The sequence below is a fragment of the Fulmarus glacialis genome, unplaced genomic scaffold (genome assembly GCF_000690835.1).
Source record: "Fulmarus glacialis isolate BGI_N327 unplaced genomic scaffold, ASM69083v1 scaffold4766, whole genome shotgun sequence".
Lineage (NCBI taxonomy): Eukaryota > Metazoa > Chordata > Aves > Procellariiformes > Procellariidae > Fulmarus > Fulmarus glacialis.
The window spans coordinates 41305-47451 of NW_009216362.1; the positions used below are offsets into that span (position 1 = coordinate 41305).

Genomic DNA, 6147 nt, shown 5'->3' on the forward strand with positions numbered 1-6147 from the left:
AGAGCTTGTATTTGATTTTTTTACTAAATCATGCTATTTCATTTATAAGATGTTACATGTTAACTATATAGAGGGCTGTATGTGCATGTGTGCTTGTGTAGATGGAAGGGATGCTTCTTCCTCTACCCGCAGTGGGCAAAAGAGTGAAAATCTCTGCTTCATACAATGAAGCACAATGTCTTGGGAATGCTTTATTGATGAATGCTTGAATTAAGTGTCTATTTAAGAAGAGGAGCATGGGCCAGCCTCATTAGTGCTAATGCAGGAAGATTTAAATTATGTTTTTGTGCCCTAGCAAGGTCTTCTGTACCTCTGGGAGATTACTGTAAAGGAGGGCAAGGAGGGCTTCCATGCTGCTCTCCATTAGCAGAGGAACATCCTTAATTTCTTGCTCTCCTTTCCGTGGGAGTTATGTTGGAAGAAACTGCTGAGATGATTCCCTAAAACAGAGTATCCTCCAGATAGCCTGTCTCCTGCTGCAGTCTTGTGAACATGGTGTTCCTCTCCTGTGGCTCTGCACAGTAAAAAGAAAGTCATCCCCTGTTTTATGATTAGAAATGGTTCCCTAATGGATTTTCTTGCAACAACACTGTTGCAGGAGCTGCGCCCAAAATATAAAATACCTTTGGCAATGAATATTCACAACACAGGTCCATTGGAGGATGCAAAGTAATAACCACCAAACTACGTAGCCTGTTAAAGCTACTGTGTGACCCTAGATTTCATGCACTGGAAATGCAAAAGCTAAAACTGTTTTGTCTCTGCCCTAGCCACAGTCTAGTCATTTGTGTGTTTTCTCAGCCATCGATTGTTTCTCCTAAACAGCTCCATCCCTTGTGGGTGATGGTCTGAGCAATTGCACACAGTCGCTGAAGCACTGGATTTTTCTGCTTCTTTCTTGTATGTATTGAGCCTTATCAGTAGGGCATGTCATTCATCGAATTATCTGTTAATGGCATTTACTGAGCCGAGCCTCATACCCTGCTCCCTCATTCTGTGCTAATGTATCCTGTCTTGAAAAGAGGGAATACCATTCTATTCTTCGGGCCTTTCTAAGTGTATGCATTGAAAAAAAAAAAAGAACCAAACTAACACCTGTAACGCCTCTGCTGTTGCACAACATTTCCCTCTACTTGTAGGTTCATTAGTTACCAAAATTAACCCTGTATTCAAACATCTTCAAAATCTTACCACAACAAGCTGTGGTATTTTATCAGGAACTGTCGCTGAGTGTGGCAGAGCAAATGCTGTGGTGCGTATTTCCCAGGGGAGCTTACGAGAGAGACTTCACCCTTCGCCTTAGTCCCCACTCCCCTTTCCTCCAGTGCAACACGGGTAGCTCACAAGTTCCCTGATGCCGTTCTCAGAGCTCCTCCAAAATAAGAGAGGATGTAAAATGTTGTGTAGAAACCAAGAGTGCTTTTATGTCATCTCTCATCCATCTATCGAACCATCTCCTTTCAGCCTCCATTGTGAGGGGAGAAGTGCATGCCCATATCATATGAAGCACCCTGCAAACCTAGGATGGCGGGAAGCTCAGTTCCCTGCCCAAGGGGATGCATTTGCTATTTATTTTTTAAACGAGAAAACCTTCTTGATTTGAAGATAAGCTAGCAGCTGCAAGAGTATATTAACACAACAAGCAGTTATCTTTATTGTTAAAGTGCTGCCTGATAAAAAGCCTCACTTCTAGGCTAGATATCCAGAAGCACTTACTAGGTACTTTTACTATGCTTTTGGAACCTGCTCCAGAGCTATTGCCCTTGTTTAGCCCCTACATGATCTAAAGTGATCTTTGTCCTCAGGTAACACTGTGAAAAGTTGAAACCAACCAAATCACTAGAGCCAAAAGTTCCGGATTTAGATGAGAGAAGACTTTAACAGAATGATGTCTGACTCTAAAAATCATTCCCGTCAGTAGTTTGACTGATTTCACACTAGCTTCCCTTTCACCTTTATCCCAGAACTGTACATAAGCAGCTGATTTTATATCACCCTTCTGTTTCCACAGGGTTGATACCGTCTTTTTTTTGCGTGCTATGTATTATACACATTGATTTGAAATTAGGCCAGCAGACTCCAGACCCGCACTATCAAGTGCACGCACAGTCTCGTTTTCTATAGGTACTTACTATATGTACTTAGACACACACTGCTAATAGCTCACACTAACTTGATGCAGTAAAGTGCTTAAAATTTTAAGAGCAATTTTAACAAATACGTAAGAAAGTATTTCAAATATAATTGACAAAATACATACAAAAAAGAGCAAGAACATGTCTTCTTCCAAAACAAAGTAAATAAAGCTGCATTGTAAGAGAGAGAAGAGGGCTAGCTTTTGATAAACCCAAGCATAATATACAGATAGTCTTGAACTCCTTAGCTGAGGCTCTTATTCAAATACTAAGGTTCATTTCGTAAATAAACACATCCATACATCAACTTAAATTGTGTTTGAAAGATATAAGACTGTGCACAAAACCAGGGAGTTTTATTTTAGATTTAAGTGAAAAGTTTTATATTTGTACATACTAATTCCTCACCAGGAAGACTAGGATAGTAATGAAACAACTGTAACATACATTTTTGCGTGACCATTTTCTGCAGTGTCAGAGGTGAAGTCATTAAGACTATAGTATATTAGAAGTGTACTGCTACAAAATAAGACACTTAACTGCAGCATCCACATGACACTTGTGAGCTTTTAAAGAACGTAAGTCAGTCAGCTATTTTAATGCAAGGCTAACCTTGAGTTGCTGTATGTTGAATGGCAAAAAATTTACACAGACCAGTCAAGTCTCACATATTGAATACCAGACTGTTTTAGTCTTTTCTTCAGGTACTTCTATGGGTTAGATACTGGGGTTCTTACATGGGAGATATCACTATCAAAGTGCACATTCCCCTAAATCAGACTGATGCCACTGCTTGCTCCCTACAACAAGTCCCCATGCCCATTATGTGACCTGAGAATGACTGTTAAGTGGATTTTTGCAGGATTTTTTCCGTGAATGGACATTCTCATCCATTCTCACCCTTGCATGATGGCCCTTGCATGGCCCTTGCATGATTCCTGCATATGACAACTCCAGTCACTTTGAGAGATCTGAATATTTCTTCCTGAAGAAGTTGCAACAAGTTTGGAGGGATCCAAAAAGGTGTTGCATGGGAGAGTGAATGAAAGGCAGAAAGTGATATAATGAAAGAATTATCTGAAGGACTGTCAGGGCTGGAAGTTTTTTCTGACTCAAATCATTGGCAAGGTTCAGTCAGTAGGACAGATAAGAAGTTACGTCTTAGATATGTGCATGAAACTGAATTCACGCTTGCCATAATCCATGCCACAGACTGAAGCATAAACAGAATAGCAGATTGTTTGATGACAGCATGCACCATGGTCCCAAGAACCCTTGAAAGATTTCCCCTGATGTTTTTTTCCCTGTTGTGCCTGCATATTTTTCGCTATCTAAACCAGCCCTCCCTGAACTGATCTGCAATGCAAATCCACCAAGAACATTTTATATATTAGAAAAAGCTAGATACTTCCCAGGAAAGGTGAGGAGAATCTATTCAAATAGTTGCAACATGAAGTTATCTAGAAATAGCTCCTATTTGGTTTGCTTGTTTTCTAAAAAGAAACAGGCTGGTACGATTCTTTTATGTGGTTCACAACAGGTGAAGTGCTATCACTTTGGCGTAAGGCAATGAGAAGCCTTCTAAATCAATGAGATGTATAAGCTCTAAAAGATCAGAATCAGTCCTTTTGAACACCACACTTTTTATTTTAATGATGCTGTACCCTCCCCTCTCAGGGGCTTCTTTTTCAATTAATTTCTGTCGGAGAAGTGTGAATAGCAGCAGGCTGTTTACATGAGAAGTGTGTCCCATGAGACTGATGAAAAGAAAATCATCACTTACTACTGATGACTTTTACTGTAGCTGAGAAAACTATTACTATAAATTACATAATAGTAAAAAAAAGGAGATAATGACTCACTCCTGTTTTTAAAATGCTTTGAGATCTACTAAAATGATGCAGAAGAGATGCTGCTATTATTATTTTACCATCTTGCCACTTGAAGGGTTGTTTTTCAACAGCAATATGAAACTTACAGATGGGGTGGGTAATATAACCTCTTTCTTTGTTTGCCAACACTTCTCATTACAAGACTATTTTCATTTGCTTGCAGTTTGACTTTTGTTTGGATAGCATTTTTCCAGGCCAGGTGTCTGCCTCAGGCTGAGTCGTTTCAGCTGGAAAGTTTCAGCTACAACTGTTTGACCATTTCCAAGAATAAGGCAGGAGGGTGGAAAAATAGAGATATATTGATCTTACCATAAAAGCAAAAAAAAAGGCATTGGGAGAATCTGAGAAGTCCCACCTGCCCCATGGTTAGCAGCATGGATTTCAAGTTCAGCAGTTCATGGTACTAGCATCAGATATTCTTGCTGTCCCTACGAAAAGTCATCACAAGGGTGCCCAGATTTTGCAGCCTGAGCAAAGCCAAGTAAATAAATAGACAACACCCCCCGCCAGTTATCACATCCTGAGAAGACATTTTCCAGTGACTAAGAGTTGCCAGGGTTCGAGCAGCACTGAACATATCCTAGCACTACCTTCAGTGGCCGAGTCAGTTCCAGCCACGTGGCGCAGGTACAGTGTGGTGAGATGTCAGAAATCAAAGCAGACAGATTTGTCTCTCTAGTGCTCGCACAGTTGCCTGTGCTGGGCCCAGGAAGCATGAAAAAAGTTATTTCAATGCAGAGAGAAAGAAAGGAGATGTGGGGGCCACGAGACCAGAGTGGGGAACCAGCCTGCATTGCTGGGCATGCAGATAGCAGCAGCAAGCAGTGGAACAGAAGCTCAAAGCGGTGTCCAGGATAACAAAAGGGAATTATAGAATTGGATTTAGGGGCGGGGGGGGAAGTCAGAAGTTGGGAGCAGGCTTGCGGTGGGATTACATAGGTGATGGGGGTTGGTAAAGTGGAATTGGGAAACTGGCTGGGGATGCGAGACTGGGACAAGGAAACAGTGGAGTGAGGTACAGCACTGACAGTGAACGGAGACCCACATTAAGGGAAGACAGACTGAAACCCAGTGGAGATGGAGAAAGTGAAGACTGGCAGAAAGAGAAGACTGTAACTGGAGGCTGGGAGGAAGGCTAGGAGCTCTGAAGGGGAACACTAGTTTTGAGTCATGAGAACAAGGTGCCAAGGAAACAAAGACTGAGATGGGAGAGACGTGGAGGACAGACTGATTTTGGAACCCAGAGCAGAAGAGCCAGGACTTAGGCAAGGATGAGCTGGAGAAGACTGAGGAGGACAGGTCATACTTAGGAGGTATGAACACAAAACCCTACATCTTCTACAGAATATTCTTCTCCTTAGGATGTGTGACTTCAATAGTCCTCTGCCATCTGCAGATGCATATGAACCCCACTGGCAAACCACTAGAGCTGAGCCAAACACAGAGTAAGAAACTAAGAATAATTCTGTTTTGGCAAGGACCTGTGCAGTATCCTTAGCAAGGCTAATCTCAATGATTACTTCTGAGGATGTCAGTAACTACTGTTTCCAGTTTGCAGGAAGGGGAGGAAAGGGGGCTCAGTTTACTTTACAAAAAAGCTAAAAAGAAAATTGCATTTAACACAGGCCAAAGCAGAACATGTTGAAACGGTATTATTACAGTTGCAAAGACGAGTAGTCAACAGGTATAAAAGAACAGAAATTAAGTATGAAAGTACAGTCGTAGTATCCCCCCCATTAAGTATGCATTACAGGGTGGGTAGTTTTCATGGCTTTTTGTCAGAACTCAGAACTGGCCAATTCATTTGTCTAAATATAAAAAAATAATGCCAAGATGGCTTGATTTCCAAAAAGCTCCGTTAGGACTCAGGCATGGTTCCAACAGAGCTATGTCTGCCAAGTAGAAACCTGCATATTTTCCTGCCAGCTTATCCACTCAGCTCCCAGCAGCCAGCTTATGGGACTGCTAGCTTCCAAGATCCAGATTTTGGGACAGAGACAAGAGACAGGCAAAGGATGGTGGGGGGTGGTGTCGTGGTTTAACCTGGCAGGCAGCCAAACACCACACAGCCGCTTGCTCACTCCCCAGCCCCAACCCAGGGGGCCGGGGGGGGAAACGGA

At 42.0% G+C, this 6147-nt stretch overlaps 1 protein-coding gene across 1 annotated transcript in view; it reads right to left on the minus strand.

The window, feature by feature from the left end:
- Nucleotides 1-6147, minus strand: part of LOC104077879 (Down syndrome cell adhesion molecule-like) — a gene marked incomplete at its 3' end in the record, with an annotated part of 66442 nt that overhangs the window by 18392 nt on the left and 41903 nt on the right. The gene's annotated exons all lie outside the window — the stretch shown is intronic.